Source organism: Triticum urartu, chromosome 1A (genome assembly GCF_056163025.1).
Source record: "Triticum urartu cultivar PI428250 chromosome 1A, HENAU_Tu73, whole genome shotgun sequence".
NCBI classification, from domain to species: Eukaryota; Viridiplantae; Streptophyta; class Magnoliopsida; order Poales; family Poaceae; genus Triticum; species Triticum urartu.
In genome coordinates, this window is record NC_141873.1 from 222,230,761 (window position 1) to 222,257,793 (window position 27,033).

A 27,033-nucleotide genomic window follows, 5' to 3' on the forward strand; every position below is an offset into this window, starting at 1 on the left:
TTGGGGGCCAGATCATGAAAATCCAGCCCGTAGTAGAACATGAGCCCGCGGATAAACGGGTGGAGAGGAAATCCCAGTCCGCGGACGAAGTGAGTAAGAAAAACTACCCTCTCATGGGGTTCGGGCGTAGGGATGATCTGCCCTGCATCTGGCAGCCGGTGCGCGATATCCGCGGCCAGATATCCGGCTTCCCGTAACTTTGTGATGTTCTCCTCCGTGACGGAGGAGACCATCCACTTGCCTCCCGTTCCAGACATGCTTGGAGTGGTTTGAGAAGAAAGACGCGAACTTGGGCGCTGGAGCTCGAGTGTGCGAGAATGGGTAAGCAAGGAGGAAGAAGGCGTGGGTGAAAAGAGTGAATCCTAATCCCTTTATAAGGGCGGATGATGAGGACATCAATACCATTGTTACACCCACAGCCCCTACTGTTACATATACTGGACCAATTACTAGAGCTCGCGCACGCCAATTAAATTACCAGGTACTTTCATTTCTTGGTAATGATTCTAATGTTCATGAGATTATGATGCTGCCTAAATTGGATACATTTGTTTTGCTTTCAAATGAAGGGCCTAGCTTGGAGAAGGATGACCATTGGAGCAAGAACACGCATGGAGTTGATGGCATGCGCAAGGGGATCAAGAACGGAGTTACAAGTGATGATTTCAGGACTTTGAAGCCGCCATAAGGAGTGCATGAAGCCATGGACGAAATATACAAGATGCCACTTCATAATATTCGTCCATAGGCTATTCTAGGTGCTGCGTCACCTTATTAATGGGCCAGGCCCATGTAATTTCGAAATACTTAAGTATAGGCTATTTTTAGAGTCCGTATGTGTGGGGAAACAAGAGTTAGGGTTGGTTTCGGACCCCACCCTCAAGGGCCACGAAATTCCCCTCCCTTCCTCCATATATACAGCCCTTAGGGCGTCGTTTAGACTTTGGGTTTTGTTTAGATTAAAAGTTCGCCATAGCTGCAACTTCTCGTACTTCGTTTGTGTCCAACGACCAGACCAAGACGTCACAGAACCCCACCTTGATCAATAAAGCTTTCATCTTATATTCGCAATATCCCGATTGCAATCTCAGTTTCTTGCTTGTTCTTCGTTTGCTCGCAGGAAACAGGCCCTCGTGGTCAGGTTGATCGTGCTCCGGCGTGGTCAATAACCCCTCGGAAGTTGGTTTAGCGATTGCTAAGGCGCGACGTCTCGCACGTTCGTAGTCGGATCGTCAAGGTCGACTCCCACAGAAAACGATAGCCACCATCTCATCGAAACATTGGGACACCTTGGCGTCTATCAAGTGGTATCAGATTTCCAGGTTGCTCGGTGAGATTTTTATAGTTTTTCGTAGATTAGATCGAGTCTGTTCTTCATACCTACAGTCCACGAAAAAGCCACAAAAAAAATTAGGGTTAGTTCATCATATCCGAACCAATCTGAGCCTTTGCATAATCTTTTTAGGGTTTTTGCTTTGTTGAATTTGCGGTTGCATCGTCGTGTCAAGTTGCTGGTCTTAGAGTCTAGTCTTTTAGAGTTTCGAGTTCTGGTCATAAGTTGTCACGCCGCCGCCGCACCATCATCATCGCCCATCTACCACCATTGCTTATCCGCCACCGTTCTGAATCCGTATCCTTATACCACCACCAATCCGTATCCATATACCACCACCAATCTGTATCCATATACCACCACCAATCTGTAACCATATATCCACCACCAATCCGAGATCTTCTCATATTAGGTTTGTTCTTGAGATCAATCTCAATTCCGATTCGTGTTTCCTTGCCTGCGTAGGTCTCGGAAAAAAAAAGTCTGGAGACCCCCGGGCAGTTTTTAGGCCAAAATTTTCACGGGCAAAAATATTTTTTCCCTATCCTATTTTTAGGTTTTTCTGAGTCTTTTGAGCCACGTGCCATCATAGTGATTTTTTGTCGCACTTTTTCGTCGTCGCTGCCCTGATTTCCGAAAAAAAAAGTGAAAAAAAAATTTCGTGCCCATCCTATCAGTTTGACGAGGGAAGAGTTTTGAGACACTCGCCATTATAGTAATTTTTCGCAAAAAAAAGAGGAGCGCAAAAAAAGCGAAAAAAAAGTTCCAGAGTGTGCTTTTCCCTTATTTACGTGCAGCGCCGTGACTTTGTTAGTGTTCTAGGCTCGCGTCTCTAGCACGGTCTAGCCTAGGACCAGCACAGTACCGTCGTTGAGCGTTTCTTCAACTTTGCATCTCTGAATTGATTATTGCTGACCCTTTTTGCTACCATACTATAAGCCTTCCCAGCTCCACATACCTCTACGTCGTGCATTTGACTCTCCCTGGCAATCGCTCTATCCAAGCTTTTGAGAGTTTTGACTACAACGGTTGCCGATCACCGCCTGCTGCTGGGTAAGAACTGGTAAGAATTTGAGATTTGCTTGACGGATTTGTGACACCCGCCACCACCACCTCTTGTTAGTATTCTGTAGGATCATATTCTTGTGTGTTTTCTATTGTTGCTAACCATGGCAGGATCACAAGCCGACGAGACTGACTGGGAGAACATGACGAATCAGGAGTTGCATGATAAATTTCAGCAAATGATGAATGGACAGGTGCAGGATGTGCTAAACAGATTTGAAGAGGCCATGGAGAAGATAGATGACATGGAGAAGACGTTCGAAACAAAGCTCGATAACAGGTTTAATGAATTGCTTGCGCGTCTTCCACCACCACCACCGGCTGCACCTAACGCACCTCTACAACAACAACAACGACGACTACCTACACATCGTGAAACAGCCCTCCACCGAGCGAGCCGTCTCCCTCTTGCACCTGGCCAAACTGTTGGTGCTGCTGTTGCTACTTCTGTGGCTCCTGCTGCTGATGCGGAGGAGGATGATTTTGCTGGCGATTACGAGGATGAGGTTGATCAAAATCAGAACTACGTGCCACCACCAGCACAGCAACCATCAGGTCGTCCACATGCAAATAATGGCAATGGTAGGGCTCACCCTCAGGTACGAGATCATGACCATCTCCCTAAACTAAAATTGAATATTCCACCATTTGAGGGTAGATATGTTCCTGATATATATCTTACTTGGGAGTTAGAAACTGAACAACAATTTACATGTTTACAATATCCCGAGGAGAGACGTGTTCCTGCTGCTGTTTGTGCATTCACTAGTTTTGCATGTGTTTGGTGGTCTGAGCATTGTAGATTATATCCCATTCCTGCTACTTGGGCTGCTTTGAAAACTGCTATGCGTACTCGTTGGGTTCCACCATATTATCAACGTGAATTACTTAAAAAATTGCAGCGCTTAAGACAGGGAAAAAATTCTGTAGAAGAATATTATCAGGAATTATAAACTGGCATGATTAGATGTGGTATTGTTGAGGAGAATGAAGCTATGCTTGCACGTTTTATGGGTGGATTAAATAGAGAGATTCAGACGATTCTAGAGTATAAGGAGTATACTAATATCACTCGTTTATTCCATCTTGCTTGTAAAGCTGAACGTGAAGTGTAGGATCGACAGGCATTGGCGCGGACTAACTTTTCTGCAGGTCGACCTTCTTCATGGACACCACGTGCATCATCTACTTCCACACGTTCTGCTACACCGGCGCCTCCGTCGGCTGCCACCTCCAGCCGTGATACAATAAAGCAGGCACAATCACCGCTATCTGCCAAGAGCACACCTTCTGGGCCTGCAAAGAGCTCTGCTTCATCCATGGCATCAACAGGGCAAACACATGATATTATTTGTCGACGTTGCAAGGGTGGAGGTCATTATGCGCGAGAATGCCCATCTAAGCGTGTGATGATTGTTACCGAGGATGGTGGGTATGAGTCCGCTAGTGACTATGATGAGGAGACTTTGGCTCTTATTACACGTGACGAACACGGTGGAGACGATTCTGATCATGAGACGCAATACATGGCTCCTGAAGATGCTGACAGGTATGAATGTTTAGTTGCTCAACGTGTTTTGAGTGTGCAGGTTACACAAGCTGAGCAAAATCAGAGGCATAATTTGTTCCATACAAAGGGAGTTGTGAAGGAACGTTCTGTTCGCGTGATCATAGATGGAGGGAGTTGCAACAACTTGGCTAGCATCGAGATGGTGGAGAAGCTATCTCTCACCACAAGACCACATCCACATCCTTACTACATCCAATGGTTCAACAACAGCGGCAAGGTTAAGGTAACACGTACTGTTCGTGTGCATTTTAGTATCTCTACATATGCTGATTATGTTGATTGTGATGTGGTACCTATGCAAGCATGTTCCTTATTACTTGGTAGACCATGGCAATTTGATAAAAATTCTATTCACCATGGTAGAAACAATCAGTATACTCTTGTTCATAAGGATAAAAATATTACTTTGCTTCCTATGACTCCTGATTCCATTTTGAAAGATGATATTAATAGAGCTAATAAAGCAAAACAGGAGAAAACTAAGAGTGAAAATCAGATTGTGGCAAAAGAATTTGAGCAACAAATGCAGCCTAATAATAATAAACAATCTAGTGTTGCTTCTGAAATTAAATTGAAAAGTGCATGTTTACTTGCCACCAAATCTGATATTGATGATCTAGATTTTAGCAAATCTGTTTGCTATGCTTTTGTGTGCAAAGAGGCATTATTTTCATTCAAGGACGTGCCTTCCTCTTTGCCTCCTGCTGTCACTAACATTTTGCAGGAGTTCGCCGACGTCTTTCCACAAGACGTGCCACCGGGATTACCACCTATTCGCGGCATTGAGCATCAAATTGACTTAATTCCCGGTGCATCATTACCCAACCGTGCACCATACCGTAGCAATCCAGAGGAGACGAAGGAGATTATGCGTCAAGTACAAGAACTGCTCGACAAAGGTTATATACGCGAATCCCTTAGTCCTTGTGCTGTTCCTATCATTTTAGTGCCGAAAAAGGATGGTACGTCGCGTATGTGCGTTGATTGTAGAGGCATTAATAATATTACTATTCGTTATCGTCATCCTATTCCTAGGCTAGATGATATGCTTGATGAATTGAGTGGCTCTACAATATTCTCCAAAGTTGATTTGCGTAGTGGTTACCATCAAATTCGTATGAAATTGGGAGATGAATGGAAAACAGCATTTAAAACTAAGTTTGGATTATATGAGTGGTTAGTCATGCCTTTTGGGTTAACTAATGCACCTAGTACTTTCATGAGGTTAATGAACGAAGTTTTACGTGCTTTCATTGGACGATTTGTGGTAGTTTACTTTGATGACATATTGATTTATAGCAAATCTTTGGAGGAACATTTGGAACATTTACGTGCTGTTTTTATTGCTCTACGTGATGCACGTTTGTTTGGTAACCTTGGAAAGTGCACCTTTTGCACCGACCGAGTATCTTTTCTTGGCTATGTTGTTACTCCACAGGGAATTGAAGTTGATAAAGCCAAGATTGAAGCTATTGAGAGTTGGCCGCAGCCCAAAACGGTCACACAAGTGAGGAGTTTCCTTGGCCTCGCTGGTTTCTATAGGCGTTTTGTGAGAGATTTCAGCACCATTGCTGCACCTCTCAACGAGCTTACAAAGAAGGATGTACCTTTTGTTTCGGGTACCGCACAGGAAGAAGCCTTCACGGTATTGAAAGATAAGTTGACACATGCTCCTTTACTCCAACTTCCTAATTTCAATAAGACTTTTGAGCTTGAATGTGATGCTAGTGGAATTGGATTAGGAGGTGTGTTATTACAAGATGGAAAACCTGTTGCATACTTTTCTGAAAAATTGAGTGGGCCTAGTCTGAACTATTCTACTTATGATAAAGAATTATATGCTCTTGTTCGGACCTTAGAACATGGCAACATTATTTATGGCCCAAGGAATTTGTTATACATTCTGATCATGAATCTTTGAAACACATTAAAAGTCAAGCAAAACTGAACCGTCGACATGCTAAATGGGTTGAATTCATTGAGACTTTCCCTTATGTGATTAAACACAAGAAGGGTAAAGAAAATGTTATTGCTGATGCCTTGTCTCGTCGTTATACTATGCTTTCACAACTTGACTTTAAAATATTTGGTTTGGAGACCATCAAGGATCAATATGTTAATGATGCTGAATTTAAAGATGTATTGCAGAATTGTAAGGAAGGGAGAACTTGGAACAAGTTCGTTCTTAACGATGGATTTGTGTTTCGTGCTAACAAGCTATGCATTCCAGCTAGCTCCGTTCGTCTTTTGTTGTTGCAGGAGGCGCACCTCCCCACTTGCCTGGTAAAATCGTTTATTCCCCAAGCACCTTAATTGATGGCGCGGTTGGGTTACCCACGTCCATATTGATGAGAATCCCGTAATAAGGGGGACACGATCTCTGCTTTGACAAGACGTGTCAAGAAAACCGCCTCGCGATATGTGCGGTGCTGGTTGAGAAAAATGGTTCGAATAATGACCGGGCCATGACGTGATGTCATCCTGTCAAAACGTGTCAGCAGATTAGATTTGTGGAAATATTATTCTCTCTACGGTGGTATGTGGAACTTGTTTTGCGGAGCCGGACACTATCCTTGTGTTCAAAATCTTCCATGGGGTATTCGGAGGAGGAACCCGCCTTGCAAGGCCGAAGACGAAACTACGCGCCGAACTCATTGTCATTGAAGCCTGGTTCAGGGGCTACTGAGGGAGTCCTGGATTAGGGGGTCTCCGGATAGCTGGACTATATCCTTTGGCCGAACTGTTGGACTATGAAGATACAAGATTGAAGACTTCGTCCCGTGTCCGGATGGGACTCTCCTTGGCATGGAAGGCAAGCTTGGCAATACGGATATGTAGATCTCCTCCCTTGTAACCGACTCTGTGTAACCCTAGCCCCCTCCGGTGTCTATAAAACCGGAGGGTTTAGTCCATAGGAAAACATACAATCATACCATAGGCTAGCTTCTAGGGTTTAGCCTCTACGATCTCGTGGTAGATCAACTCTTGTAATACTCATATCATCAAGAACAATCAAGCAGGGCGTAGGGTATTACCTCCATCAAGAGGGCCCGAACCTGGGTAAACATCATGTCCCCTGCCTCATGTTACCATCCGCCTTAGACGCACAGTTCGGGACCCCCTACCCAAGATCCGCCAGTTTTGACACCGACAGGTGCCTTTGGAATCCCCAAGCTTAGGCTCTTGCCACTCCTTATTCCAAAATCCATCAAATCTTTGCCCAAAACTTGAAAACTTCACAACACAAAACTCAACAGAAAATCTCATGAGCTCCGTTAGTATAAGAAAACAAACCACCACTTCAAGGTACTGTAATGAACTAATTATTTATATATATTGGTGTTAAAACTATTGTATTCCAACTTCTCTATGGTTCATACCCCCCGATACTAGCCATAGATTCATCATCAAAATAAGCAAACAACACACGAAAAACAGAATCTGTCAAAAACAGAACAGTCTGTAGTAATCTGTAGGTTTCGAATACTTATGTAACCCCAAAAATTCTGAAATAAATTTGTGTACGTGAGGAATTTGTCTATTAATCATCTGCAAAAAGAATCACCCTAATCGCACTCTCCAGTAAAAAATGGCAGAAAATCTCGCGAGCACTAAAGTTTCTGTTTTTTACGGTAAGATCGCAAAAACTCCCCCCAAGTCTTCCCAAAGGTTCTACTTGGCACAAACACTAATTAAAAGCATAAAATCACATCTAAACAGAAGATATATGAATTATTTATTACTAAACAGAACCAAAAAGCAAGAAACAAAAATAAAATTCGGTTGCCTCCCAACAAGCGCTATCGTTTAACGCCCCTAGCTAGGCATAAAAACAAGAATAGATCTAGGTATTGTCATCTTTGGTAGGAAATTCTTCAATAGAACACTTATAACCCTTAGGAGTTTCCCTCTTTTTATTGATGATCAAACTCCTATGCAAGAAATCAAGAAAATCATTTGCAGCAAAAGGTTCCTTAATGATAGTGAAAAAGTTGGGATGAACACTTATTGCTTTGAGTTCCGCATTTTCCTTACTAGAAGATACACCCTTTTTATTTTTAGTCACATACATAAACTTGGAAACTCTAGTATTAGGAAGATTTGGAGTATTTTTCACAGAAGAAAAGGCAGACCCTAAGTTGGTAATAATATCCTCAAGTTTATCAATCCTTGTGGAATCTTGATCTATCTTTTCGTTAACTATGGGTTCTTTTTCTTTAAAAAATTTTAGAGTAACTCCTACCTTAGATCCATATTGGGTAATCTAGTTGTGGATCTTTTTATCCAAATTCTCAATCAAATCTACAGTGGCAACTTTATTTTCAATAATTTCAAGCCTTTGCTTCACATATTCCAAAGTTAAAATAGTTCCATTAACCAAGAGAGGTGGTGGCCCAAGCAAATCTATCATAGCACTATAAGAATCAAAAGTATGGCTACCCAAGAAATTTCCTCTGGTAATGGTATCAAGAATATATCTATTCCAAGGGGTGATGCCTACATAAAAATTATGAAGAAGAACAGATGTGGATTGCTTCCTAGTGGATCTATTCTGAGCATTGCAAATTTTATACCAAGCATATTTTAAATTTTCTCCCCCCTTTGTTTAAAATTGAGAACTTCATGATCGGAAGTACTAACAATGATAGAAGGAATAGCAATGATAGCAAAAAGCAACGACCTAACACACGGACACACAAGAAGCAAGCAAAAAGAGACGGACGGAAAAGAGGCAGACGGAAAAGAAGGCGAATAAAACGGCAAGGGTGAAGTGGGGGAGAGGAAAACGAGAGGCAAATGGCAAATAATGTAAGGATAAGAGTTTGTGATGGGTACTTGGTATGTCTTGACTTGTGTGTAGATCTCCCCGACAGCGGCGCCAGAAATGGCTAGTTGCCGGGAGATCAAATCTTGACTTGACTTGCTGCAACCTCCCCGGCAACGGCGCCAGAAATCCTTCTTGCTACCTCTTGAGCTTGCGTTGGTTTTCCCTTGACGAGGAAAGGGTGATGCAGCACAGTAGCGTAAGTATTTCCCTCACCTTTTGAGAACCAAGGTATCAATCCAGTAGGAGACTACACGCAAGTCCCTCGTACCTGCACAAACAAACAAGAACCTTGCAACCAACGCGATAAAGGGGTTGTCGATCCCTTCATGGTCACTTAAGAAAGTGACATCTAATAAAAATAATAAGATAAATATTTTAGGTATTTTTGTTGTATATATTGGAAAATAAAGATTGCAAAATAGAAATAGCAAATTGATAGGAAAATAATATGATGGAAGATAGACCCAGGGGCCATTGGTTTCACTAGTGGCTTCTCTCAAGATAGCAAATTCTACGGTGGGTGAACAAATTACTGTCGAGCAATTGATAGAAAATCGCATAGTTATGAGAATATCTAGGCATGATCATGTATATAGGCATCACGTCCGCGACAAGTAGACCGAAACGATTCTGCATCTACTACTATTACTCCACACATCGACTGCTATCCAGCATGCATCTAGAGTATTAAGTTCATAAGAACAGAGTAACGCATTAGGCAAGATGACATGATGTAGAGGGATAAACTCAAGCAATATGATATGAACCCCATATTTTTATCCTCGATGGCAAGAATACAATACGTGCCTTGCTGCCCCTACTGTCACTGGGAAAGGACACCGCAAGATTGAACCCAAAGCTAAGCACTTCTCCCATTGCAAGAAAGATCAACCTAGTAGGCCAAACCAAACTGATAATTCGAAGAGACTTGTAAAGATATTTAAATTATGCATAAAAGATTTCAGAGAAGAATCAAATATTGTTCATAGATAATCTTGATCATAAGCCCACAATTCATCGGATCTCGACAAACACACCGCAAAAAGAATTACATCGAATACATCTCCAAGAGAATCGAGGAGAACTTTGTATTGAGATCCAAAGAGAGAGAAGAAGCCATCTAGCTAATAACTATGGACCCGAAGGTCTGTGGTAAACTACTCACACATCATCGGAGAGGCTATGGTGTTGATGTAGAAGCCCTCCGTGATCGATTCCCCCTCTGGCAGAGCGCTGGAAAAGGCCCCAAGATGGGATCTCACGGGTACAGAAGGTTGCGGTGGTGGAAATAGGGTTTCGTGGTGCTCCTGGATGTTTTCGGGGTATATGGGTATATATATAGGAGGAAGAAGTACGTCAGTGGAGCTACGAGGGTCCCACGAGGGTGGGGGTGCGCCTACCCCCCTGGGCGCGCTCTCCTGCCTCGTGGCCTCCTCGCTTCTTTCTTGATGTCCACTCCAAGTCTCCTGGATCACGTTTGTTCCAAAAATAACTCTCCCGAAGGTTTCATTCCGTTTGGATTCCGTTTGATATTCCTTTTCCGCGAAACACTGAAATAGGCAAAAAAACAGCAATTTGCAATGGGCCGTTGGTTAGTAGGTTAGTCCAAAAATAATATAAAAAGGTATATTAAAGCCCATTAAACATCCAAAACAGATAATATAATAGCATGGAACAATAAAAAATTATAGATACATTGGAGACGTATCACTTGTGCATTGAACTACACGATTTGCAGCCAATGTCTATTACTCTTTTCAATTTTATACACAATTGTCTTAGCGCATCATTGCACCTTACAAGGTTTAAAAGAGAGGAGTGATGTTCCTTTGATCTTGTCAGTGCAACAAACCCTGTGTCTGTTGCCCTGACTGTGCACAGGCACGGGAGCAAGGTTACAACACCAAGGACATGCCAAAGTATAAGAAATCAAGATTCTCAAAAGGCCAATATGCAGATCAAGAGGACCAAGGCCAAGCCAAAGAAGTAAGAAACCACCAGGAGAAAAGCCTTCCTTGCTGGACAGGCGAGCCCGGCAAGGACGGGGTCACCCCCGGAAGAAGACCTCCAAGATCCCTTCAGCCCAACATGCGCAACAGCAGGATTCGTTCCAAGATGAACATGCGGTTGCCCAAGACTGTGAAGGAGCTTTACACTTTGGTGGACAAGCATGCGCAGATGGAGGAGGGAAGGAAACTCCCAAGAGAAGAGGATTGCATCAACGTCGACTCAGAGGACGACGATGAATCCACTAGTCAGAAGAAGAGCAAGAAGCGCAAGAAGACGCGCAATGATAAGACAGTGATGACTATCAAAGGATCGGGCTCACCGAGTACCAGCAAGAAGGCTAAAGCCGAAGCACCCGGCAAGGAGGCTGCTGTGTGCGTTGACTGCCGGGAGGCTGCTGCTGCCGAGAAGGCTGGGAAAGGCGATGGGCCATACTACAAGATTCATCGGACCAAGGGCCACGACCTTCAAGAATGCTATCAGGCCAAGCAGCTCGTCAAGAGGCAGAGAGCAAAGTATGAGAAGCTTGAGAAGGAAAAAGGTCAGAATGTTGTTGGCGGTAAGGACCAGGGCGGTGAAGCAAATCGCCCCAGCAAACCCTTCCGGAACCAAGGAAAAACTGCCACGGGTCAAGAGAAGGAAACTTGCAATGATGAGAGTGATGGAGGGGATGAAGAGGAAACCGGTGACCAGGAGTTCCAAAAGGCCACTAACGCCCTGTGCATTGACGGGGTGTGCATCTCTACACTGATAGAGGCTAAGGTGTCCCGATGTTTCGATGAGATGGTGGCTATCGTTTTCTGTGGGAGTCGACCTTGACGATCCGACTACGAACGTGCGAGACGTCGCGCCTTAGCAATCGCTAAACCAACTTCCGAGGGTTATTGACCACACCGGAGCACGATCAACCTGAAAACTGATACCACCATCTCATCGAAACATCGGGACACCTTAGCCTCTATCAAGTGGTATCAGTTTTCAGGTTGCTCGGTGAGAATTTCCAGTTTTCCTAGATTAGATTTATTTTCTTACCTATTGTCCAAGAAAAAGCCACAAAAAAGAGTTAGATCTATTCATCCTTGGTCCAAGCCAGTCTGAGCCTTTGCAATTTTCTTTTCATTGCTTGCATAGTTGAATTATCGGTTGCATCGTCGTGTCGAGTTGCTGGTCTTAGTGTCTAGTTCGTTTAGAGTTTCGAGTTCCGTTCACATTAGTCACGCTACCGCTGCATCATTATCTCTTCCGCTGTCCACCATCCATCCATCAATTTCCACCACGTGCTACCCACCATTCATTGTCATAATAATAGTTGAGATCGTTCACATCTTCACTTGATCCAATTTGCATCTTATCTAGTTTGTTTTGGAAAGAGGGAGAAAAAAAGACAGAAAAAAACGAGAGAAAAAAAAAGTCAGAGAAAAAAAGGAGAGAAAGAAAAAAGTGTGAGGAAAAAAAAGAGAGAGAAGAAAAAAAAACAAAATTCGGATCTTTTTAGACTCAATCTCATAGTTGAATTTGGATTGGAATCTGTTTTGTGCACTGTTCAGTAAAACAGGCATAACTTCCTCATACGAAGTCCGTTTTGCCTCCGCGAGTACTCAAACGAGATCTAGCGACGAGCCGCATCTAAATAGTTGAAGAAGCTAGTTCAATATTTGGCACCTCAAAATCGGCTTCTAAATAGGTCTTTTTGCCCTCCGAAGTTCATGAACACAGCTTATTCCAGTTTTTCAGGACAGTTTTCGAATTTTTTGACTCCTCATATCAACTCGGAATTGAGTGATTCCTTTTGTGTTTGAAAGCTTGAGTCAATACCATTCTTGAAAAAAAATTGGCACAAACTTTTTCAGAGGAAAGTTGGAGACAAAGTTGTTGATATATCCTGCTTGGCTGTTGTTTCACATCATTATCTTTACTGCCGTTGTGATCTTCACTTATATCTTGCTGTCCAGAGCTACTTAGTATCCTTCATTGATGCCAGTTGTGCTACGACATGACCTCATTAGTGTTCTAGGCTCGCGTCTCTAGTTCGGTCTAGCCTAGGACCTGCACAGTACCGTCGTCGAGCGTTTATTCAACATTGCATCTCTGAATTGATTATTGCTAATCTTTTGCTACCATATATAGCCAACCCAGCTCCACATATTTCTACACCGTGTATACGCATGTTCCCCTGGCAATCGCTTTACACAATCTTCGAAGTTATTTGACACCGCTGGTTGCCTGTCACCACCTGCCGCATGGTAAGAACTTGTAAGATATTGATATTTGCTTTACTGTGAGCACTTTACAACCACATCCTAGTAGTTCATAGGAACATTATTCTCGAATTTTGGTTCTTGTTTCTACTAATCATGACAGGTTCCAGAGATAGAAGTTCTTGGACGACGGACACATCTTCACCATCACGAGAGTTGGGACAACACACACAAGCATATGGTCAGGTTATCTCTTTACCATCATTTGAGGGTAGATTTAATCCTGCTATTTATCTAGCTTGGGAGCTTGAAGTAGAACAAGTTTTTAGTCACCATGATTTTTCTGAACTTGAGAGAGTACGAGCTACCATTAGAGCATTTACTGGTTTTGCTTCTGTTTGGTGGAGTGTACATTGTAAGAAAAACATTGATAACCAACCCACAACTTGGAAAGTTTTGAAAGCTGTAATGAGACAACAATTTTTTCCTCCTTACTATCGTCGTGAATTGCGTTGCAAATTGGAGCAATTAAAACAAGGCAGTAACAATGTTCATGCTTACTACCAAGAGTTCAAATCTTATATGCATCATTGTGACATAGAAGAATCTGAGGATGATACAATGAATAGATTTTTTGGTGGTTTGAACCATGATATTCAGGCAAGATTTCGGTATATTCCTCGTTGCATTACTGGTATGTATGTCCGTGCTTGTACCTTTGACCACGCCGGAGCACGATCAACCTGACCACGAGGGTCTGTTTCCTGCGAGCAAACGAAGAACAAGCAAGAAACTGAGATTGCAATCGGGATATTGCGAATATAAGATGAAAGCTTTATTGATCAAGGTGGGGTTCTGTGACGCCTTGGTCTGGTCGTTGGACACAAACGAAGTACGCGAAGTTGCAGCTATGGCAAACTTTTAATCTAAACAAAACCCAAGGAAAAAGCTACTAGATGGATCTACTTATATAGGAGCAAGGGGTGGCGGCCAAGGAGGTGGGAGGACGTCCCAAGGCAGCCTAAAACTAACCCTAGGTCGTACAAGGCTCATGGGCCCAAGTGGAGGTGATGCAACACCTTTGGGCTTGTAGTTTGACTCGGATTCTGCTGCAACATCAGATTGTTTCGTCCGTAACTCAACGCTCCGGATGAATTTGAAGGTGAATCCAATTGGGTTGGAAAGAGCACGAAATCTAGTTTCCAACAAAAAAAGAATCACCCAATTCGGAGTCCGTATGAAAAAGTTGTTGGCGTTTTGAATCAGGTATGTCTGTGCAGTCCGAATCTGAATCCAAAACGTGAGAGACTTGGACTCTATCTTCTCTTGGCCCAAAAGTGACGTGAGAGGACTTTTTGAACACAACCTAAACTTCTCCTTTTCCCTTGTCTTCATATGTGGATTGTACAAATGTCCCATACACCTGCAATTAGACAAAACACAAAAGTGTGTGAAGTATTTTTGTTCTGGATAACATAAATAGATTATTGAATAGTTTGCATTAGAAATCACCTGACAAATATGCATGTATGCAATATTTTTGGTCGTATCCAAGGTAGTCATGTCCTCATCAGGATGGCCCTTGCTCGACCTTCTTGTCGCCATCTTGTTATTGGAGGCCCATATGATGTGGCACCTCGTAGCTCGTCTCCATGACCGAAGGGAATTTCCCATGCTCGGAGTCCGTATGAAAAAGTTGTTGGTGTTTTGAGTCAGGTATGTCTGTGCAGTCCGAATCTGAATCCAGAACGTGAGAGACTTGGACTCTATCTTCTCTTGGCCCAAAAGTGACGTGAGAGGACTTTTTGAACACAACCTAAACTTCTCCTTTTCCCTTATCTTCATATGTGGATTGTACAAATGTCCCATACACCTGCAATTAGACAAAACACAAAAGTGTGTGAAGTATTTTTGTTCTGGATAACATAAATAGATTATTGAATAGTTTGCATTAGAAATCACCTGACAAATATGCATGTATGCAATATTTTTGGTCGTATCCAAGGTATTCATGTCCTCATCATCGGCCATCTTCCTTGAGGGGCTTCCGAAGATGGAAGTGTCGCCCTCGCTCGTAGGTGGTCGCCTCATTGTTGAAGATGTCGATGTAGGCGAACTCATGGGAAGTAGGCAAAGATGTTGTACGTCCGAAGGCGAAGATGCCTTGAGAACAGTTGGCGAAGATGCCGAAGTGGTTGGTGCAGCCGTAGCTCCGTCTTGGTGGTGCTCGTCTCGCGGTCTTCTCTTATGCTCTTGAAGCTTGGACTTGGCGTGAAGTAGGGCTTGTTGGGACCTGTGCATTTGCGCTTGGTGAGCATCTTCATGATGATGGTGTCGTTGTTGTACTTGAGCTCGTCATAGATGTCGTTCATCGTCGCCGTGCACATGATGCTTGGAGGTGACTTTCCCTTCATGACCAGGTGGATCACGAACGTGATGGTGGTCGCCATGGAGATGTGGACGTGGACGACTTGCGCTTGCATCACTTGGGCGCTCCGAAGATGATTGATTTGCTCGCCTTCACCTTGAGGATGATGAAGGGGAAGAACGTTTGGCCAACAAAGTCCGAATCTCCTCCATCCTTGCATCTTGCTCCTCCTTGTGCGCGGAAAGCTTGCTGTCGATGTAGTCCCTTTTCCTTGCTTTGGAGTGACAAATGTCGATGGAGAGTTTCTCGATGCGCTCTCGCAATCTTGATTGTGCGCCTTGCACTACAAAAAAAAGACACATCCGTGACATTTTGGGTCGAACGAATTTTTTTCTGTCATACATATGACACTTCTATGACGATAATTGTGACAAAACCCGGTATCATCATAGATGTGGTGGGCTTGTACTTCTATGACAAAAAATCATGACAGAAAATGGGTTTTCGTCCTACGTGGGCCGGATACGCAGCTGCATGATATTCTTTGGGCCGTCCATGACGGAAAAACCGTGGTAGAAGCGAGGGGGAGGAAAATTTCGGGGAGTTCCCGGTTACGGTGGGAGGTTGGGGGCCGAGCGATGCACGTTTCTCTCGTACACATACGCGCGTGTGTGCGAGGCGTTGGCTCTAACTGAACCCGAGCGAGGCGTTGGGCTCTAACTGAACCCAAGCGATTGCACTGCTCTCCACGCGTTACTGAACCCGAGCGATCGATCGATGGCTGTTAACTGAACCCGATCGAGTGATTCCTTCGCTACTGCTGCTAACTGAAGCCGATCGATTCTTCCTCTGGGATGAACAGTAAGCATTGCGGGGGGTTTTGGATGAACAATGAGCGGTGGCGTTGCCTCTGGATGAATAGGAACCCGTGGTGTGGAGGGCTGGATGAACAGTAGACGGTGGAGGGGTGCCCGTGGAGGGGTGGTTGAACAGGACCCCGTGGTGTGGAGGGATGGATGAACAGTAGACAGTGGAGGGGTGGTTGAATAGTAGCCGGTGGAGTAGCGCGCGGTGGAGGTTGGATGAACAAGAGCCCGTGGAGGCTGGAGGAGGTCGACGGTACCCCGTGGAAGCTGGAGGAGGTCAACGGTGGAGATGAACAGTATCCCATGGAGTCCCGTTTTGCGGTACGCCACACCCCTCCTGATGAACAAGACCCCCGTTTCGACCGTAGGAGGTCCGTTTCGTCCGTTTTGTGGTACACCACACCCCTCCCGATCAATAGGACCCCCGTTTCGACTGTAGGAGGTCCGTTTCCTCCATTTTGCGGTACGCCACACCCCTCCCGATCAATAGGACCCCTGTTTCGACCGTAGGAGGTCTGTTTCCTCCATTCTGCGGTACGCTAGGCCTCGTTTCCATCGCCTGTTCCGTCCAAGCCCTCCCGATGAACACGACCACACATTTCGTTCCGACCCAGCCGGTTGGCTCCCACGCGTTCAGTTGCCTCCCAATGAACATGATGCATTCCGTTGCCTCCCCATGAACACGACGCATTCCGTTGCCTCCCCATGAACACGACGCATTCCGTTGCCTCCCCATGAACACGACGACGACGCTGTTTCTCCGTTCTGACCCAGCCATGTACACGAGCCCTGGCCGTACGTATGCGCGAGTAGGCGTTCGAGACCCCGCCCGTATGTACACATACGTGGCCGTATTTTCTTTCTTGCACCCTGGCCGCTGTACGTACGTGTACCTGCTATGTGCGTGCCTCTACTACAACACGTGCGCGCCTCTACATCGACCAGTATGTACGTACACGTTCGCGACCAGAATGACAACGCTACGTACGCTTCGACCAGGTGGGTCCCCACTATCAAGCACTTCCTTGCGTGCGAAGATGTAGCTGGTGTGTCCCAGCAGTCAGGGGGGCGAATCGTTTTTTTTTTGCCCGGACGCACTTCCTTGCGTGCGAAGGTGTAGCTGGTGGGTCCCAGCAGTCAAGGGGGGAACGTTTTTTTCGCGAAATACGGTGGCCCGTCCGATGGGTCCCTGCTGTCAGGTGGAGGAATAATTATTTTGCACGTAATAAGGAGGCATTTCCTTGCTGCGGCCGTGGACCCAGCTGTCAGCCTCTCCACGTACAGTCCACGTCCGATGGAAGCCGTTCCTTGACCACGTTGACCACGCCGCGTCGAGAGCACCAGGGCGGTGGACGACGGCGAGGCCTAGGAAGGGGACGACGTGAAGCTGGGGAAGACGCGGCAGTGGATGCCCACGCGTAGAGGAGTATGAGGGTTCACTGGTTCGCTGCGGTGTGAGGCTGCCGTCGCCGCAGAATAACAGGGTGTGGGTGAGTAGAGGGATGGCCTGGCCAGCGGTGGGAGTAGTAGGGGGCGGTGAGGCCTCCGCCGCATCGTAGCCGACCATGGGAGGCAGGAACATGAGGCACGACCAGCGCTGGTTTGGGTGGCTGGAGCAAGAAGACCAGAGGTTGAAGAAGCACTACGGCCGTTGGATGGACATCGTATGGTCAGTGGAGCTAGAATCGTGCATATTGACTAAGTTGACAAAGCCCTCCGTCCCCGTCAACTTAGTAGGCCCATAAGTCAGCCTGCCACTATACTGGGTCCCAGCTAACAGGGGGAGTATTCATTTTTTTGTGTGTAATAAGGAGGCACTTCCTTGCGTGCAAAGATATAGCTGGTGGGTCCGAGCTGTCAGCGGCGATAACATTTTTTTTCATGAAATACAGAGGCTCTTTCGGTGGGTCCCTGATGTCAGGTGGAGGAATCATTATTTTGCGCGTAATAAGGAGGCATTTCCTTGCGTGCGGCCGTGGACCCAGCTGTCGGCCTCTCCATGTACAGTCCACTTCAGATGCATGTTGGTCGTTGACCATGTTGACCAGGCCACGCCGAGAGCATGAGGGCGGTGGACGACGGCGAGGCCTAGGAAGGGAACGACATGGAGGCAGGAAAGACTCGACAGTTGTTTCCCACGTGGAGGGGAGTACGATTGTACGAGGGTTTACTGGTTCGTCTGCCATCACTGGAGAATAGTAGCAGGTGTGGGTGAGTAGAGGGATGGCTAGGCCAGCGATGGGAGTACGGTGGGGCGGTGAGGCCTGCGTGGCAGCAGAGCCGGCCGCGGGGAGGAGGGAGCAGGCAGTCCCGTCGGCGCTTGTTTGAGTGGCTGGAGCAGGAAGAGCAGAGATTGAAGAAGCACGCGGCCGTTGGATGGACATCATACGGTCACTGGAGCTAGAATCGTTCATATTGACAAAGTTGACAAAGCCCTCCGTCCCCGTCAACTTAGTAGGCCCACAAGTCAGCCTCCCACCATGGTGGGTCCTAGCTAGCAGGGGGAGTATTCATTTTTCTGTGCATAATAAGGAGGCATTTCCGGTGGGTCCGAGCTGACAGCGGGGGGAACATTTTTTCACGAAATACGGTGGTCCGTCCAGTGGGTCCCAACAGTCAGGGGCAAACGTTTTTTTCGTGAAATACGGTGGCCCGTCCGGTGGGTCCCAGCAGTCAGGGGAAAACGTTTTTTCCGCGAAATACTGGTGGCCCGTTCGGTGGGTCCCTGCTATCAGGTGGAGGAATAATTATTTTGCGCGTAATAAGGAGGCACTTCCTTGCGGCTACCGTGGACCCAGCTGTCAGCCTCTCCACGTACAGTACTCTTCCGATGGAAGTCGATCGTTGACCACATTGACCACGCCGCACCGAGAGCACCACGGCGATGGATGACGGCGAGGCCTATGAAGGGGACGACGCGGAGCCGGGGAAGACGCGGCAGTGGATCCCCATGCGGAGAGGAGTACGAGGGTTCACTGGTTCGGCTGCGGTGTGAGGCTGCCGTCGCTGCAGAATAACAGGGGGAGTGGGTGAGTGGAGGGATGGCCTGGCCAGCGGTGGGAGTAGTATGGGGACGGTGAGGCCTCCACGGCAGCACAGCCGGCCACGGGAGGCAGGAGCATGCGGCATGACCGGCGCTGCTTTGGGCGGCTGGGGCAAGAAGACTAGAGGTTGAAGAAGCACTACGGCCGTTGGATGGACATCGTTGACCACACCGCGCCGAGAGCACCAGGGCGGTGGACGACGGCGAGGCCTACGAAGGGAACGACACGGAGCCGGGAAAGACACGACAGTGGCTGCCCACGCGGTGGAGAGTACGAGGGTTGACTGGTTTGGCTGCCATCGCCGGAAAATAACAGGAGGTGCGGGTGAGTAGAGGGATAGACATGCCAGCGATGTGAGTATGATGGGGCCGTGAGGCCTTCCCGGCAGCACTGCCGGCCACGGGAGGCGGGAGTAGGCGGTTCCGACGGCGCTGGTTTAGGCGGCTGGGGCAGGAAGATCATAGACTGAAGAAGCACGATTGTCGTTAGATTGACATCTAATGGTCTAACGCTGGTAGAGTCGATTGTTGACTAAGTTTCTTTTTTGAGAAACCTTGTGTACGCATGAACTTAGTAGGCCCACAAGTCAGCCTCCAAATCTGTGGCAGACAACATAAGCCCATTTGCTATTTTTCATAATTTGCAGCCCATTTGCTAATTCTTAAGTAATTTATTACAGCCCATTTTCTGCCCAGGACCACGGTCAAAAAGTTCAACCTTATTTTGCATATTTCGGTGGAGTCCGAACTGTTATAATCCCGAAATGATAAACATTTTTTAAGAACTTATTGATTTGCCAAAAAAATCTTTTTGTTTTTGTAAGCAAATAAGACGTGGGACTATTGAGTTGGTTTAAGGGAAAACCAGTTGATGAGGACATCAATACCATTGTTACACCCACAGCCCCTACTGTTACATATACTGGACCAATTACTAGAGCTCGCGCACGCCAATTAAATTACCAGGTACTTCCGTTTCTTGGTAATGATTCTACTGTTCATGAGATTATGATGCTGCCTAAATTGGATACATTAGTTTTGCTTACAAATGAAGGGCCTAGCTTGGAGAAGGATGAACATTGGAGCAAGAACACGCATGGAGTTGATGGCATGCGCAAGGGGATCAAGAACGGAGTTACAAGTGATGATTTCAGGACTTTGAAGCCGCCATAAGGAGTGCATGAAGACTTGGACGAAATATACAAGATGCCACTTCATAATATTCGTCCATAGGCTATTCTAGGTGCCGCGTCACCTTATTAATGGGCCAGGCCCATGTAATTTCGAAATACTTAAGTATAGGCTATTTTTAGAGTCCGTATGTGTGGGGAAACAAGAGTTAGGGTTGATTTCGGACCCCACCCTCAAGGGCCACGAAATTCCCCCCTCTTCCTCCATATATACAGCCCTTAGGGCATCGTTTAGACTTTGGGTTTTGTTTAGATTAAAAGTTCGCCATAGCTGCAACTTCTCGTACTTCGTTTGTGTCCAACGACCAGACCAAGACATCACAGAACCCCACCTTGATCAATAAAGTTTTCATCTTATATTCGCAATATCTAGATTGCAATCTCAGTTTCTTGCTTGTTCTTCATTTGCTCGCAGGAAACAGACCCTCGTGGTCAGGTTGATCGTGCTCTGGCGTGGTCAATAACCCCTCGGAAGTTGGTTTAGCGATTGCTAAGGCGCGACGTCTCGCACGTTCGTAGTCGGATCGTCAAGGTCGACTCCCAAAGAAAACGATAGCCACCATCTCATCGAAACATCGGGACACCTTTACCTCTATCAAGTGGTATCAGATTTCCAGGTTGCTCGGTGAGATTTTACAGTTTTTCATAGATTAGATCGAGTCTGTTCTTCATACCTACAGTCCACGAAAAAGCCACACAGAAAAAATTAGGGTTAGTTCATCATATCCGAACCAATCTGAGCCTTTGCATAATCTTTTTAGGGTTTTTGCTTTGTTGAATTTGCGGTTGCATCGTCGTGTCAAGTTGCTGGTCTTAGAGTCTAGTCTTTTAGAGTTTCGAGTTCTGGTCATAAGTTGTCACGCCGCCGCCGCACCATCATCATCGCCCATCTACCACTTTTGCTTATCCGCCACTGCTCTGAATCCATATCCATATACCACCACCAATCCGTATCCATATACCACCACCAATCTCTATCCATATACCACCACCGCTACCATATACCACCACCGCTGCCATATACCACAACCATATATCCACCACCAATCCGAGTTCTTCTCATATTAGGTTTGTTGTTGAGATCAATCTAAATTCCGATTCGTGTTTCCTTGCCTGCATAGGTCTCGGAAAAAAAAGACTCTGGAGACCCCCGGGCAGTTTTTAGGCCAAAATTTTCACGGGCAAATTTTTTTCCCTATCCTATTTTTAGGCTTTTCTGAGTCTTTTGAGCCACGTGCCATCATAGTGATTTTTTGTCGCACTTTTTTCGTCGTCGCTGCCCTGATTTCCGAAAAAAAAGTGAAAAAAATAATTTCGTGCCCATCCTATCAGTTTGACGAGGGAAGAGTTTTGAGACACTCGCCATTATAGTGATTTTTCGCAAAAAAAAGAGGAGCGCAAAAAAAAGGAGCGCAAAAAAAAGAGCGAAAAAAAGAGAGTTCCAGAGTGTGCTTTTCCCTTATTTACGTGCAGCGCCTTGATTTTGTTAGTGTTCTAGGCTCGCGTCTCTAGCGCGGTCTAGCCTAGGACCAGCACAGTACCGTCGTTGAGCGTTTATTCAACTTTGCACCTCTGGATTGATTATTGCTGACCCTTTTTGCTACCATACTATAAGCCTTCCCAGCTCCACATACATCTACGTTGTGCGTTTGACTCTCCCTGGCAATCGCTCTATCCAAGATTTTGAGAGTTTTGACTACAACGGTTGCCGATCACCGCCTGCTGCTGGGTAAGAACTGGTAAGAATTTGAGATTTGCTTGACGGATTTGTGACACCCGCCACCACTACCACTTGTTAGTAGTCTGTAGGATCATATTCTTGTGTGTTTCTATTGCTGCTAACCATGCCAGGATCACAAGCCGACGAGACTGACTGGGAGAACTTGACGAACAAGGAGCTTCATGATACGTTTCAGCAAATGATGAGTGGACAGGTGCAAGATGTGATAAACAGATTTGAAGAGGCCATGGAGAAGATAGATGGCATGGAGAAGACGTTTGAAACAAAGCTCGATAACAAGTTTGCTGAATTACTTTCGCGTTTTCCACCACCACCACCGGCTGCTCCTGCCGCACCTCTGCAACAACAGCAACAACACCGACTACCTCCACGTCGGGAAACAGCCCTCCGCCGAGCGAGCCGTGTCCCTCTTCAGTCGGGCCAAACTGCTGGTGCTGCTGTTGATACTTCTGTGGCTCCTACTGCTGATGTGGAGGAGGATGCTTATGTGGGAGATTATGAGGATGAGGTTGATCAAAATCAGAACTACGTGCCACCAACAGCACAGCAACCACCAGGTCGTCCACATGCAAATAATGGCAATGGTAGGGCTCACCCTCAGGTACGAGATCATGACCATCTCCCTAAACTAAAATTGAATATTCCACCATTTGAGGGTAGATATGTTCCTGATATATATCTTACTTGGGAGTTAGAAACTGAACAACGATTTACATGTTCACAATATCCCGAGGAGAGACGTGTTCCTGCTGCTGTTTGTGCTTTCACTAGTTTTGCATGTGTTTGGTGGTCTGAGCATTGTAGATTATATCCTATTCCGGCTACTTGGGCTGCTTTGAAAATTGCTATGCGTACTCCTTGGGTTCCACCATATTATCAACGTGAATTACTTCAAAAATTGCAGCGCTTAAGACAGGGAAAAAATTCTGTAGAAGAATATTATCAGGAATTACAAACTAGCATGATTAGATGTGGTATTGTTGAGGAGAATGAAGCTATGCTTGCACGTTTTATGGGTGGATTAAATAGAGAGATTCAGACGATTCTAGAGTATAAGGAGTATACTAATATCACTCGTTTATTCCATCATGCTTGTAAAGCTGAACGTGAAGTGCAGGATCGACAGGCATTGGCGCGGACTAACTTTTCTGCAGGTCGACCTTCATCATGGACACCACGTGCATCATCTACTTCCACACGTTCTGCTACACCGGCGCCTCCGTCGGCTGCCACCTCCAACCGTGATACAATAAAGCAGGCACAATCACCACTATCTGCCAAGAGCACACCTTCTGGGCCTGCAAAGAGCTCTTCTTCATCCATGGCATCAACAGGGCAAACACATGATATTATTTGTCGACGTTGCAAGGGTGGAGGTCATTATGCGAGAGAATGCCCATCTAAGCGTGTGATGATTGTTACTGAGGATGGTGGGTATGAGTCCGCTAGTGACTATGATGAGGAGACTTTGGCTCTTATTACACGTGATGAACACGGTGGAGATGATTCTGATCATGAGATGCAATACATGGCTCCTGAAGATGCTGACAGGTATGAATGTTTAGTTGCTCAACGTGTTTTGAGTGTGCAGGTTACACAAGCTGAGCAAAATCAGAGGCATAATTTGTTCCATACAAAGGGAGTTGTGAAGGAACGTTCTGTTCGCGTGATCATAGATGGAGGGAGCTGCAATAACTTGGCTAGCATGGAGATGGTGGAGAAGCTATCTCTCACCACAAGACCACATCCACATCCTTACTACATCCAATGGTTCAACAACAGCGGCAAGATTAAGGTAACACGTACTGTTCGTGTGCATTTTAGTATCTCTACATATGCTGATTATGTTGATTGTGATGTGGTACCTATGCAAGCATGTTCCTTATTACTTGGTAGACCATGGCAATTTGATAAAAATTCTGTACACCATGGTAGAAACAATCAGTATACTCTTGTTCATAACGATAAAAATATTACTTTGCTTCCTATGACTCCTGATTCCATTTTGAAAGATGATATTAATAGAGCTAATAAAGCAAAACAGGAGACAAATAAGAGTGAAAATCAGATTGTGGCAAAAGAATTTGAGCACCAAATGAAGCCTAATAATAAACCATCTATTGTTGTTTCTGAAATTAAATTGAAAAGTGCATGTTTACTTGCCACCAAATCTGATATTGATGAGCTAGATTTCAGCACATCTGTTTGCTATGCTTTTGTGTGCAAAGAGGCATTATTTTCATTCGAGGACGTGCCTTCCTCTTTGCCCCTGCTGTCACTAACATTTTGCAGGAGTTCGCTGACGTCTTTCCACAAGACGTGCCACCGGGATTACCACCTATTCGAGGGATTGAGCATCAAATTGACTTAATTCCCGGTGCTTCGCTACCCAACCGTGCACCATAGCGTACCAATCCAGAGGAGACGAAGGAGATTATGCGTCAGTTACAAGAACTGCTCGACAAAGGTTATATACGCGAATCCCTTAGTCCTTGTGCTGTTCCTATCATTTTAGTGCCGAAAAAGGATGGTACGTCGCGTATGTGCATTGAATGTAGAGGCATTAATAATATTACTATTCGTTATCGTCATCCTATTCCTAGGTTAGATGATACGCTTGATGAATTGAGTGGCTCTACAATATTCTCCAAAGTTGATTTGCGTAGTGGATACCATCAAATTCGTATGAAATTGGGAGATGAATGGAAAACAGCATTTAAAACTAAGTTTGGATTATATGTGAATGATGAGGACATGACTACCTTGGATACGACCAAAAATATTGCATACATGCATATTTGTCAGGTGATTTCTAATGCAAACTATTCAATAATCTATTTATGTTATCCAGAACAAAAATACTTCACACACTTTTGTGTTTTGTCTAATTGCAGGTGTATGGGACATTTGTACAATCCACATATGAAGATAAGGGAAAAGGAGAAGTTTATGTTGTGTTCAAAAAGTCCTCTCACGTCACTTTTGGGCCAAGAGAAGATAGAGTCCAAGTCTTTCACGTTCTGGATTCAGATTCGGACTGCACAGACATACCTGACTCAAAACGCCAACAACTTTATCATACGGACTCCGAATGGGTGATTCTTTTTTGGTTGGAAACTAGATTTCGTGCTCTTTCCAACCCAATTGGATTCACCTTCAAATTCGTCCGGAGCGTTGAGTTACGGACGAAACAATCTGACGTTGCAGCAGAATCCGAGTCAAACTACAAGCCCAAAGGTGTTGCATCACCTCCACTTGGGCCCATGAGCCTTGTACGACCTAGGGTTAGTTTTAGGCTGCCTTGGGACGTCCTCCCACCTCCTTGGCCGCCACCCCTTGCTCCTATATAAGTAGATCCATCTAGTAGCTTTTTCCTTGGGATTTGTTTAGTTAAAAGTTAGCCATTGCAACTTCGTGTACTTCGTTTGTGTCCAACGACCAGACCAAGACCGCTTACAGATCCCCACCATTATCAATACCTCATATATAGTTGCAATATTCAGATTGCTTTATCATATTCTTGCTCGTTCTTTGATTGCTTGCAGGAATAGACCTTCGTGGTCAGGCTGACCGTGCTTCCGGCATCGTCAGTAACCTCAGGAGTTTGGTTTAGCGATTGCTAAGGCGCAACGTCGTGCACGTTTGTAGTCGGATCGTCAAAGTCGTCTCCACCAAATCGATAGTTATCATCTCATCGAAAGATCGGGACCCTCGCCTCTATAAAGTGGTATCAGTTTTCAGGTTGCTCGGTGAGAATTTCCAGTTTTCCTAGATTAGATTTATTTTCTTACCTATTGTCCAAGAAAAAGCCACAAAAAAGAGTTAGATCTATTCATCCTTGGTCCAAGCCAGTCTGAGCCTTTGCAATTTTCTTTTCATTGCTTGCATAGTTGAATTATCGGTTGCATCGTCGTGTCGAGTTGCTGGTCTTAGTGTCTAGTTCGTTTAGAGTTTCGAGTTCTGTTCACATTAGTCACGCCACCTCTGCATCATTATCTCTTCCGCTGTCCACCACCCATCCATCAATTTCCACCACGTGCTACCCACCATTCATTGTCATAATAATAGTTGAGATCGTTCACATCTTCCCTTGATCCAATCTGCGTCTTATCTAGTTTGTTTTGGAAAGAGGGAGAGAAAAAAAGAGAGAAAAAAACAAGAAAAAAAAGAGAAAAAAAGTCAGAGAAAAAAAAATCAAAAAAATCGGCACAAACTTTTTCAGATGAAAGTTGGAGACAAAGTTGTTGATATATCCTGCTTGGCTGTTGTTTCACATCATTATCTTTACTGCCGTTGTGATCTTCACTTATATCTTGCTGTCCAGAGCTACTTAGTATCCTTCTTTGATGCTAGTTGTGCTACGACGTGACCTCATTAGTGTTCTAGGCTCGCGTCTCTAGTTCGGTCTAGCCTAGGACCAGCACAGTATCGTCGTTGAGCGTTTATTCAACATTGCATCTCTGAATTGATTATTGCTAATCTTTTGCTACCATATATAGCCAACCCAGCTCCACATATTTCTACACCGTGTATACGTACGTTCCCCTGGCAATCGCTTTACACAATCTTCAGAGTTATTTGACACCGTTGGTTGCCTGTCACCACCTGTTGCTTGGTAAGAACTTGTAAGATATTGATATTTGCTTTACTGTGAGCGCTTTACCACCACACCCTAGTAGTTCATAGGAACATTATTCTTGAATTTTGTTTCTTGTTTCTACTAATCATGACAGGTTCCGAAGATAGAAGTTCTTGGACGACGGACACATCTTCACCATCACGAGAGTTGGGACAACACACACAAGCACATGGTCAGGTTATCTT